The 12,619-nt window shown below is 39.6% G+C and overlaps 1 protein-coding gene across 2 annotated transcripts in view; it reads right to left on the bottom strand.

Annotated features, from left to right (window-relative positions):
• Window positions 1–12,619, bottom strand: part of PAK3 (p21 (RAC1) activated kinase 3) — a 294,267-nt gene that overhangs the window by 174,981 nt on the left and 106,667 nt on the right. The window lies entirely within an intron of this gene.

The raw sequence follows: 12,619 nt of genomic DNA on the forward strand, positions 1-12,619 counted from the left end.
GGAATATACACCATGAACAAGTGGCATTAATTTCAGGAATACAAGGTTGAGTCAACATATGAAAATCAATTAATGTAATACATCACATCAGTTGAATAAAGGGGAAAGCTCCACATCATCTCAATAGATACAGAAAAAGCATTTGAAAAAGACCAACATTCCTTCATGATAAAAAAAAAAAAAAATTCAACAAACAAGAGAGGGAAGGAAACTTCCTCAATCTGATAAAGCACACCTATGAAAAACCCACAGCTAACATCATACTTAATAATGAAAGACTGAAATATTCCCCTTAAGATCAGAAACAAAACATGAATGTCTACTCTCAACACTCCTATTAAACATTGTACTGAGGGCTCTGGCCATAGCAATTAGGCCAGAAAAACAAATAAAGGGTATCCAGATTGGAAAGAAAGAAGTAAAACTATTTCTATTGACGGATAACATAATCTTGTATATAGAAAATCTTAAGGAATTCACTAAAAAACTGTCAGACAAATAAGTTCAGCAAGGTTGCAGGATATAAGATTAGCAGAAAAGCAATTATATTTCTATGCATTAGCAATAAACAATCAGAAAATGAAATTAAGAAATCATTTTCTTTTATAACGGTATCAAAAATAATAAAATAGGCCAGGCGCGGTGGCTCAAGCCTGTAATCCCAGCACTTTGGGAGGCCGAGGCGGGTGGATCACAAGGTCAGGAGATCGAGACCATCCTGGCTAACACAGTGAAACCCCGTCTCTACTAAAAAATACAAAAAACTAGCTGGGCGTGGTGGCAGGCGCCTGTAGTCCCAGCTACTCGGGAGGCTGAGGCAGGAGAATGGCGTGAACCCGGGGGGCGGAGCTTGCAGTGAGCCGATATCGCGCCACTGCACTCCAGCCTGGGGCACAGAGCAAGACTCCGTCTCAAAAAAATAAATAAATAAATAAATAAATAAAAATAAAATAAAATAAAATACATGGGAATAACTTCAAGCAAAGGAGTGCAAGAGTTGTACACAATAAAACATTGTTGTAAGAAATTAGAGAAAACCTAAATAAGTGAAAAGACTTCCTATGGTCATGGATTGGAAAGTTTAACATTAATATGGGAACACTCTTCAAATTGACCTATAGATTTGATGCAATCCCCATCAAAACTCCAACGCTCTTTTCTAACTAGGTGCAGTGGCTCATGCCTGTAATCCCAGCACTTTGGGAGGTCAAAGCAGGAGGATCACTTGAGACCAGGAGTTCAAGACCAGCCAGGACAACATAGTGAGACTCTGTCTCTACAAAAAAATACAAAAAAATAATAGTTAGCAAGGCATGGTGTTACACACCTGTAGTTCTGGATACTTGGGAGGCTGAAGTGGAAGTGGGAGGTCACCTGAACCCAGGAGTTAAAGGCTGCAGTGAACAACTGCACTCCAGTCTCGGTGACGAAGTGATACCCTGTATCAAAAACTTAACAAACAAACAAAAACTCCAATGGCCAATGGCCTTAAAAAAAAAAAAAAAGAAGGAAAAGTTGATCCTAAAATCCATATGGAAATACCAGGGCCTCATGATAGGCAAAACAATCCTGAAAAAGAACTAAGCTGAAGACTCATACTTCCCAATTTCAGAACTTACTACAAAGTGACAGTAACCAAGTGACGTAAGGATAGAGAGCTATGTCAGTCAATGGAATAGAATTGAGAGTCCAAGACCATTCAAAGGAGAAAAACAGTTTCTTCAACAAATGGTACTGGGACAACTGGATATTCACATGCAAAAGAATAAATTTTGACCCCAGTCTTACGTACAAAATTTTTCTCAAAATGGTTCAAAGACCTAAATTTAATAGCTAAAACAATGAAACTCAGAAGAAAATATAGGGGTTAATCTTTTGTTTTTGGACTAGGCAACATTTTCTTAAATATGATGCCAAAAGTGAAAGCAACCAAAGAAAAAAACTCAATAAGTTGAATTACATTTTTGGGTGTGTGTCAAAGGGCACTATCAAGAAATGAAAAGACAACCCACAGAATGGAAGAAAATATTTGTAACTCACAAATCTGATGAAGCACTTTTATCTAGAATATGTAAGGACCACTTACAACTCCATAATAAGAAAGATAACTCAATTAAAAATGGCAAATATCTGAAAGAACATTTCTTCAATGAAGATATACAAATGGTGAAAAAGTACAAAAAGATGTTCAACATCATTAATCAGTAGGGAAATTGAAAGCAAAACCACAATAAGATACCATCTCATGCCCACTAACATGGCTCTAACAACAACAACAAAAAAACTTAGACAAGAACAAATGTTGATGAGTATTTGGAGAAATTGTAACCCTCATACATTTCTGGTTGTAATATAAATGGTGCAACCACTGCAGAAACAGTTTAACTGTTCTTCAAAATGTTAAACATAGAGTCACTATATGATTGAGCAATTTCACTCGTAGGTATGTACCCAAGTGAAATGAAAACACACGCCCACACAAAAACTTGTATAGGAATATTCATAGGAGCATTACTCATAAAAACTAAAAATTAGAAACAACCCAAACGTCCATCAAATGATGCATGAATAACAAAATGTGGTATATCCATACAATGGAATATTATTTGGCTATTTAAAAAGGAAGTACTGATACATGCTACAATGTGGATGAATCTTGAGAACATTATGGCTAAGCAAAAGAAGCCAGATATGAAAGGTCACATACTATATGATTCCATTTTTATGAATTGTTCAGAATAGGCAAATCCATAAAGGCAGAAAGTAGATTAGTGGTTGCTGGTGACTGGGTGTAGGGGAGAGCAGCGAGTGACTGCTAATGGGTGCAAGCTTTCTCTGCCGGGTGATGAAAATGTTCTGGAATTAGTGATGATGGTTGCACAATCTAGTGAATATATTAAAAACCACTGAATTGTTCTATTTTAAATGGTGAATTTTTTAGTATGTTAATAATATCTCCATTAAAAAATGCAATTAGTTAAACTTGACTGGATCCTGGCTGTCAAAATAAAACATTAAAAAAGACATTTGGTGACACCTGAGGAAATTTGAGTGTGAACTGGATATTAAATGATATAAGATTAGGAAATTATTGTTAATTTTTGTAGGTGTGATAAGATATTGTGTGAAAATAACTTGCATTTATGTAGGAGAATGTCCTTATTTTTAGATGCTTGCTAAAGTATTTAAGGGTCATGAATCATGATATTTACAACTTACACTGAAATTGTTCATCAAAAAAGGTAGATAAAACAGACATGGAACCTTAATTACTGAATCTAGGTGGTGATCATATGGATATGTGTTGTAAATTATATTTTTTATTTTTTGACTTTTGAATCATGGCCATTCTTGAAGGAATAAGGTGGTACCTCGTCATGGTTTTAATTTGCATTTCCCTGATGATTAGTGATATTGACCATTTTTTAATGTTTGTTAGCCATTTGTACATCTCCTTTTGAGAAATGTCTGTTCATGTCCTTTGCCCACTTTTTGATGGGATTATTTGTCTTTTTTCTTGCAGATTGGTTTGTGTTCCTTGTAGATTCTGGATATTAGTCCTTTGTCAGATATGTAGTTTTATGTTAGAAATTTTTGAAAATAAAAACTTGAAAAAATGCATGCAAAGGATTGAGGAAACATGTATGTTTACATACTTTATTGGAATGTAAATACAGAAAGTCACTTGAAAGTACAATTTTGCAGTATTTATTAAAGTAAAAAAAGGGAGGACATTCACTATGACCCAGAAATTTCCATTCTTAGTGTCTACTCTAGAAAAACTCCAGTTCCGTTACACAAGGAAGCAGAAACTAAGGCTTTCACTGAATCACTATGTGTAACAGCAAAACATTGGAAACAACCTAAATGTCCATTAAGAAAGGAATAATTACGTAGAGTGATTACATAAGCCACATTATGTAGCAATTTATGTAAATGAACTAGGTCTATATGTATATGACAAGATCTTCAAGACAATGCCTAGTGAAAAATCAAGTTGCAAAATGATATGTACTGCATAGCATATATTTTTAAAACCATACACAAATAGTACTCTGTTTAGGTTCCTATATATATACACATAAACATGAATTAAAAGGTCTTAAGGAATGGGATAAAAGGAAAGAACTGGGCAGAAAGGGGTTCAAGGGACATGAGGGACAATGAATTACAGTTTGTGTAGTATCTAATGCAAAAGTTTGACAACAAACCTACACATGAGTGATTTTTTTTAAGCAAATATTTATCCTAATGTGGCAGAACAAAACTTGGAATAGCAGGAGGTATGGAAGAGTTCATCTACTTGACTTTTTACCCAAGGTCTCCTCTGGTCCCTCCCAATCTGGCTGACCCTGAGCCTTTCACTTGGGGACTGGTCTCAGATTATAACAGCTGACTTGGGTGCTTGCTTACTAGAAAAGAGGTTTTTGTTCCACAACCATTCTGGTTCCAGGAACATAAACTCCATGCACTGATTCTCATACAGTAGGCCCAGTCTTTCAACAGCAGACTTGCCTAGGTGGCTGGAACTATCTTAGAAGTTTCCTAGATTTTCCCCTCCCTGTGACTAGGGAGATCAAAATTATTATAACAACTAAATAATATGGCAGTGAATTGGGTGAGAGAGAAAGGGAATGCCAGAGTCAAGGAATGGGAGAAAAGGGGAAAGAAGAAAGGGGCAGAAAGAGGGAAGAGGAGGGAAAGGAAGGAGATGAATGTGAGGCATGGGACCATATGCCTGGTCTGTTCATAGGCTGTTTCATGAAATGAAGGATGCTTCTGTGGACTAGAGTCATCTTAGCAGCTCCTTCAAGATTCTGGTCTGCTCAGAATTTGCTTCAAGTTTTGCAGACTGATGTTTGCTCCCTGGCCTAGTTAGGGTTTGTTTCAGGCCATGAGGAGTGGCTGTGTATATGATTGCCTGGTCAGCATTGATGGTTGATGTGGATCCTGTTCTGGTTAGAGATTAGCTCAGGCTGTGTGAAAAGTAGGTGTGGTCCTGCTCCAGTCAGTGTCCTGAGTGGTTTCACAGGCTTGATGCAGCTAGAGAATTGTTCCTGGGGAAGAAGGGATTTTGGACTTGACTGTTTAGAAGGTCCATTGAATTGTTGGAAATGGTATTACAGATCTTGGTTTCAAGTTTCGCCAAATGCTCTGGGAAGAGTTGGTGTAGGACCCACATTAGGAGCTGACACACTATGTTCCAAGTGGACTCTTATGGTGTCATAGGTTGGTTGTCTCAGTTTGCAAGGACTGGTATTGCCTATGTGGACCCAGTCTTGTCAGTCATTTCCTTATTTTGAAGCAGTGTGCAATGGCCAGATTATGGGTTGCCAAGGGTATAGGAGAAGTAGGGAATGGCAGGTCAAGTCAATAAATGAAGAGGAAGCACAGTTAAAAACCTGCCACATGATGTGCAGGATTGGTAAGTATCTGGAGGACTACCTCATGAAGAGCTCAGCTGAGGTGCTGCCTATTCAGAGGTTGCCTCAAGGCAAAGACTCCATGTAAGTATAGGGAGTGGTAGTGTGGTCTAGTGGTTGGTGCACAATGTGCACCAAGTGTTCAGAAATCCTCCCTGGTTTGGAAGAGATTTGCCAAGTAACATGTGCATATAAGTAGTGAGCCCCAGAAAGCTGTATAATGCTTGGTGCAGCAGTTATAGGACCTCTCCTGTATTTGATATTCAAAATATTTAACAGCAGATTCTACATGGACACTGACCAATCAGTATAAACACTGAAACAGGATGCTGGAGCAGGTATTATGCCTTCAGTTGTAGATTATAAGGGGGCCCAGGGATCCTTAGGGAGAGTCTAGTGCAGCTGAGGTGATGGTGGATGCAGGGGTTTGTAGAGGAAGGGATCGGGGCAATGGCTCTTCGTCAATAGATATGGAAGTATTTCAATATTTTAACACCTGATGTGACCTTACTGGTATATTCTGAATAGATATTGTTCCTGGTGGTAGGATTATTATTCCAGGAAAGAGTTGGCTAATAGTATGAGGAATTTTGGACAGTAGCAGATGGCTGGCTCACAGTGTATGGAGAAACAAAGAGGGCAGGGCAAAAATAGGGCCTTTGGAAGCCCTAATTAATGAAAACATTTTTGTGTCCACCTTCCTCTCTGTAATTCACATGGAAACAATTATAAGCCATACAACAGATGACAAAAAAAATCCAACAAAGATCTGATTTTTCTGATCTACTTCAGCTTTTTAAATATCAAATTTCTAACTCTTTAAAAAATCATTTGATTGGTGCCCCCACAGTGTTATTCTCTAAACACATCCTTATCTGGCCTTCTGGATAATGCAGCACTGATTAGGGGCACTAGAAAGTGGTTTCACTGGGCATATGGTGAGATGTGGATCCTGCTCTGGTAAATGGTTGCCTTTCTGTGAGCAAAACAGCCATATAAGCTGTAGTGAAGGTGAAAGCTGGTGAGGCCAGCCTCACAGCAGACCCAGCAATTAGAGTCTCTGGGCTGATAGTCTTGTGGGAAGTGGTGGCTGGTGGTGAGGATGGACATAATATGCAGAGGGGCAGGATGGTAGGGCCTGCTTCATTGTATTGGAGAGTTCACTGAGAGCTCTAATCTGAGCAAGGGTTGCCTCACTGAGTAAAGAGTGGCTGGGTAGGCCACAAAGTCAGTATCCAGATTGCATAATTGCAAGGTGCACTCTGGTGGAAGGCAGACATGTCTCAGTGTGTATCACAGCTGATGTGTGATCTTAAGAAAGCTCTTACTCCATGCACAATTAAGATATAGCTTCTCTTGTGAGCAAAGGCTGCTTATTGGTGTTAGGAGCATGGGTAAGTGCCTGGAGGATTGTCTGGGAGTATGGTGGTGTGAACCTGGTCTGAGAAGGTGCTGTCTGGGCTCATGCTATTAGTGGATAAGGGCCCTGAGGGATATGTCAAGGAAAGAAGAAAGAGCTCCGGGCTGGATGGGAGCTGTCCAGTGTGGTATGGCATAATCATGAGGGTCATAGCTGGGCAGACAGCTACCCCACCGTATGTAGACAGGTCCAAAGGTCTCCGTCTTGGCAAGATCCTGCCTAATGGTATGCAGTGTGTAGAAAGTGCCTGAGCCTAGAATGAATCTTTGAGCAAATTACAGCCAATTATAGTACATGGGAGTCAGTACTCTAGAAGGGTTGCCTATTGTTGACTACTCACTGGCCTACACCTTTCTATCATTAAATATCTGTTCAGATAAAGAAAGAGAAGTCTCTGGACAGTATTGAATATGCTCCTGGGATGTTAAGCTTAAATAGTCTTGTGTCCTGGAAGACACCAAGTCTTCAATTCCCCCATTTGCACTGACACTGGTAGCTAGCTGACAAAAAACATTGTGAACCTCAAGCTTCAGAACCTTCTGTGGCCCCTACTTTCACCTCCTCCTAAGCCAGTAATGGAAACTTATTCCTCAACCTGGCACAGCTCACTCTATCAGTGTACTTGGAGTCTACACCTATTATCTCAGTTCCAGCCTGGAAGAAAAGACACAAGAAGGCCTGGCCTCAGAAACCCTTTACCTCAGTTACACAGGAGGTATACTCCTGAATATATCACAGATCTCAGAATAAACATGTGAATCTAGTAAAATTGTGCATATGAGATACTTGTGCTGTGCATCTATCAAAAGTTTCCACAGTATAATCTACTGTTGTCTGTTCATAGTTTAATAACATATATAATATGGCTTATTATTTAATAACAGTATGTGATACACCAATATATGCTGATTTTTTATGCTTTTCTGACATGGTTAAAGGGGTATGGCAGCTACTAAATCCATTGTTCCATAAAAGAAGACAAAACATTTACAATATTTTTCACTCCATTGCTATTGCATCAACTTAAGTCTTTATACAATTGTGGTTTATGCAAAAAGAGTCAAAGGAAAGAAAAGACCCATTACAGTGTATTGGTTAACAGATGTGGTTCTGAGGTTAGAGAACCTTACTTCAAATCCTGTCTTTATCACTCAGTAGCTATATGAACCAGGAAAACTTATTCACTACTCTGAGCCTCTGCTTTATCATTTATAAACTGGAAGTAACAGTAATTGTACCCCCCCCAAGGGAATTGTTGTGGCAATTAAATGAAGCTGTGAGATGATGTGCATAAGGTGCTTAAGACAGTGTCTGGCACATAGTAAGCACTCAATAAATGTTGGCTGTCATTATTATTAACATCACGAGGTAGAGGGACTAAAGAACGAAATTTTGACTATTACTTTGTATTATCTATGACAAAAACTCAGTACTTTTTAAGCACCCAGCTATGTAAAACATCTTCTGGAGACTCTGGTCAGCATTCCAAGGTTTGTCATAAAATACTCATTCTCCTGTTACTGACATATAGGCTGTTCTTCACCTCCAATGCTTGCCTGCTTCTTCGATTCTTGCTTGTTCTAACTTAATTTTCCCTCCCTCAGCAACTTCTGGAGATGGTGGGAGAAACTGAGAGGGTGCCTGGGAGTACATAGCTATGGTTTCTGAACTAGGAAGCACAAGGAGGTAGGCTCAGGCAGGGCCAAGGATGGATAGTAGCTGCTGTTCCCAAAGTCCTCCTCACAGGCCAAGTGGAAGCCTTGTTTACAGCCATGGGCCTACTTATCTTCCAGGCTTCCCAGTTTCCTACTTTACAATGACCTTGGAGATTATAAGAGTTAGGGGATTCACCATCTTCATGTTTTTGGAAGATCAACCATTCCCTTGAACTGGAGAGCTCCGTTTTAGGGCCAATTTGAGATTTGGTACTTAACAAGGGTATCTTCCTATCTAGTATTCATAGGACTCTAGTGACAGACTAGACCTAATCATTTCACTTACATGTGAATCATCACCTTCCATTTCCCTCTTTACTTATTTTCCTTTTTCTAGGCAGTTCTGATTGCTTACACGCACACACACACACACACACACGGTAACACACATTGTTCATAAGGTCCACTGTACTAAGGAGAGATCAGCAAGCAAATGGAAATCTTAAGTTATCAGAGGCTCAGATTGTATCAGCAACCCAGTGATGGGGCAAGAAAAATGAGACCTTATGATGATTATTAGATCAGGAGAAAAACATCTCAAAATGTTCAATATGGAAGACCAGCTCTAGAGGAAAGAGAAAATAAAGTAAATGGGCACAAGAGCAGTTCTAAAAAGCAATCTCTGTGGGGTTTTGGCTTACTGCCCGGACCGTTACACAAATTAAATTCTTCTAGTGAAAGCCAGGGAAAGGCTTCCACTAGACAAGCTGAGTTAATCAATAAAATCTCAAAGACTTGAGATTTCTATTCAGAAAAAAATTCATACTCATATTCAACAAATATTTATTGTACAGGTATTACGTGCCAGGCATTTTTGTAGACCCTGGGGATACAGAGGTGAAGAAGCCAAACAAAGTTACTGCTCCAATAGAGTGTACTTTTTTCCCCCAATAGGAGTTGAATCCTTTTCCAGAACCCAACTTCAGATTGTTTTGTCTTGTTCAGAATATGACAGCCCACTCTGACCACCCAAACCCACTCCTCTCTCTTCTGCTCAAGCCCAAGGCCCAAGGCACAGGACTAAGTTCTAGGTTCCATTTCCTACAGCTATGAACCACTGCAGAGCCTTGGACCACTTGCCACTTTGTCCTTTGCGTCTCTATTTCACAGCCTCCTCCTCTCCTGCCTGCCCCATCCCACCAACAGGTTTGCCTTGTAGGGACTAGACATAGACACACGACAAATAAGCCCTGCAATCAAAACCAAACATTCATTGTCTTGCCCTCATTAGAGACCTATTATATACTTTCTGCACAAGCATTGAAACTGGCTGGTGCAAATCTGCCAACAGCAGCAGAACAATCAGTCTCTGATCGGTTTTTGGCTCCCACCAAGAGTTCAAGATAAAGCAAAGAAAGAGGATAGAATAACAATCTGAGATTGCTGCCAACAGCTCCTTGTGAGGTGAAGGGCTGGGCCTAGAAGTCTGAGGGTCTCAACCCAGTTCTACTACTAACTCAGAAGAGCTCCTTCATCTTGGCAAGGCACAGGTTGGCAGTGAGGAAAAATTATAAGGGCAGTTGTTCAACTGACAGCATTAGGAAGCAAGTCTGATTTACAAAAAAAAGCTTTACATATTGGGGTTAACTTTTTTACGTTGTTGCACTGACAGCATCGCTTCTGGTGTTTAAGGGATCAGACTGTGTATTTGCATTGGAAAAAGCAAATAGGAGTGATAACTTTCTTTATAGCTAGGCTTCCCCTCCCCCCCAAAAGACCACAAAGTCTTTTAGAGGAATTCTCCATTGCTTATCTTGATATCTGTCCCTGTTAGTAGTGAGAGGCATATATTAGGGGGCTGATGGCAAAAAGGATCACAGTGCTTCCTCACAGCCCATGCTTGGAACTCTCTACCTGGGAAAAACATCCACAGAGTTATTCAAGAGAGGGAGTGAACCGTGGGGGAGTGCCTGGGGAAATTGAAAATTATTATAATCTACATTTCTAGTTACACTTCCTGGGAGCTAAGAAATGTGATAGACAGATCCCTTGAAATAAAGATTTCCTATCCCCTTCAGTTGATTTTTATTCCTCAAGGAATCCCACTCCTATTGTTTTGAACTCTCATGGCTATGCTGATTATGTACCCAATCTCTATCTTCTCCTCAGTCCTTCCTGTAGAATTCTAAACTCACACTGAGACAGTCTCCCAGACACCTCAGAGGATGAGTAAAAATCAGCATGTTCTATACCAAACCTGTCATTCTTCCCTCCCACCTACCAGCAGTTTTTCTCTCAAACTTCCTATTTTGTTCTAATGGCAAGAAACTATGGAATCATCATTCATCTCTTCTTTCTATTCCTATAGACCAAGTTCCACTGATTTATTCCTTCATTTCTTTTTTTGGTTAATGAATGGATAATTACTTATTGCTTAATTGATCTGTGGTCCTAGTCTTGATACTCTGTACTGGAAATAGTGACTTAGGATAAATTTTCTGTATTAAATACCTTTAAATGAAATCTGGGTGGGATTGGTCTAATACTGATTTTTCCTCCTTCATCTCACTACTACCACCAATTTAATTAAAACCTTTATTGATTGTTATGTGTATTACTGCAGTAACCACTCTGCTGCCAATTAATTTATGCAACATTCACTCAATATGTATTTATTGTGTGTCTACTACATACCAGGCACTGTTCCAGGCATGGGAGATACAACAGTGAATAGGACAGAAAAGGTTCCTGCTCTAATGGCGCTTACATTCTAGTTGTGTGTGGGGATTGGGTAGTAAGCACATAAATAAGATGATTTGACATAAATACTATAAAAATAATAAAACAGGCTGATGTATTAGAAAGTGATGGCAAGGAAGGGAGGCTACTTTACCTGGTGAAGAAAACTCTTTCTGAGGTGAAGTGACATCTATGCTAAGACCTAAAGTGCAAGAAGAAGCCTGTCACATGTAAAGATCTAGGGGAAGAACATTCCAAGAAGAGAAAAGAGCAGTGCAGAGGCCTTAACTGGATTGTTAGCAGAACAGAAAAGACAGTAAGACTAAAATATTGTGAGCAAGAGGGAGTGTGGCACAAGATGAGGCTGAAGAGACATGCAGGGGCCAAATCCCATAGGGCCCTTGCAAGCCATCGGAAGGAGTCTGGATTTTAAGTGCAACAGGAAGCTATTGGATGGTTTCAAGCAGAGGAGTGACATGATCTTATGTTTTTAAAACCTCACTTTGAAGGTTTTGTGAAGAATTCACTGTAGGCCCCATAATTAGTAGTAAAAATATAAAAGAGGAAGAGTAGAAGTGTGCAAACCAGTTAAGAGACAATCGTAGTGGTCTAGGCAAAAGATGGTGGTGGCCTGGGCCAGGTGGGAGCAGTGGAGATAGAGAACAGGGATGGATTTTTATATGTTTTTGAGGGGGAGCCAATAGAACTTGTTAATAGATAGATGAAGAGGATGTGTTGGGTGGGAGAAAATAGGATCAAGAATGAGGCTTAGGTTATTGTCTTGGACAAATGGTACCATTTACTTATAAGGGGAAGCCTGCAGTAGAAATAATTTGGTGCAGATATGGTAAGTGCACAGATCAAGAGGATGTTTTTGGCCATGATAAGAATTTGAGATGCTATTAGACCCCTAAGTGGAGATGTTAGGTAGATAGGAGAATATATGAGTTTGAAACTCAGTGGAGAGGTGAGAGCTGAAGATATGAATATGAGCATCATCGTCATGCAGACATTTTTTGAAAGTATGGAACTGGATAAAATCACTTTAAATAAGAGTACCGATAAAGAGAGTAGAGGATCTAGAACTGAGCCATGGGGTGTGCCAACAATTAGAGATGACGTAGAGAAGAAATAGTCAACAAGGGAGACTAAGAAGGAATGGCTAGAGAGAGATGAGGAAAGCTGGGAGAGTATTGAGTTTGGAAAAATCAAGAGAAGAGAGTATTGCAGAAAAAAGACTGTTGGATGTGACTCCATGGAGGTCATTAGTGACCTTGACAAGAATATTAGGATATTGACAATGATATACCTGGGGGTAGATGCTTGTCTAAAGCAAGTGGAGAAGAGATTGTAAGTTAGGAAGTGGAAACAATGAGTATAGA

This window comes from Chlorocebus sabaeus, chromosome X (genome assembly GCF_047675955.1).
Source record: "Chlorocebus sabaeus isolate Y175 chromosome X, mChlSab1.0.hap1, whole genome shotgun sequence".
NCBI lineage: Eukaryota > Metazoa > Chordata > Mammalia > Primates > Cercopithecidae > Chlorocebus > Chlorocebus sabaeus.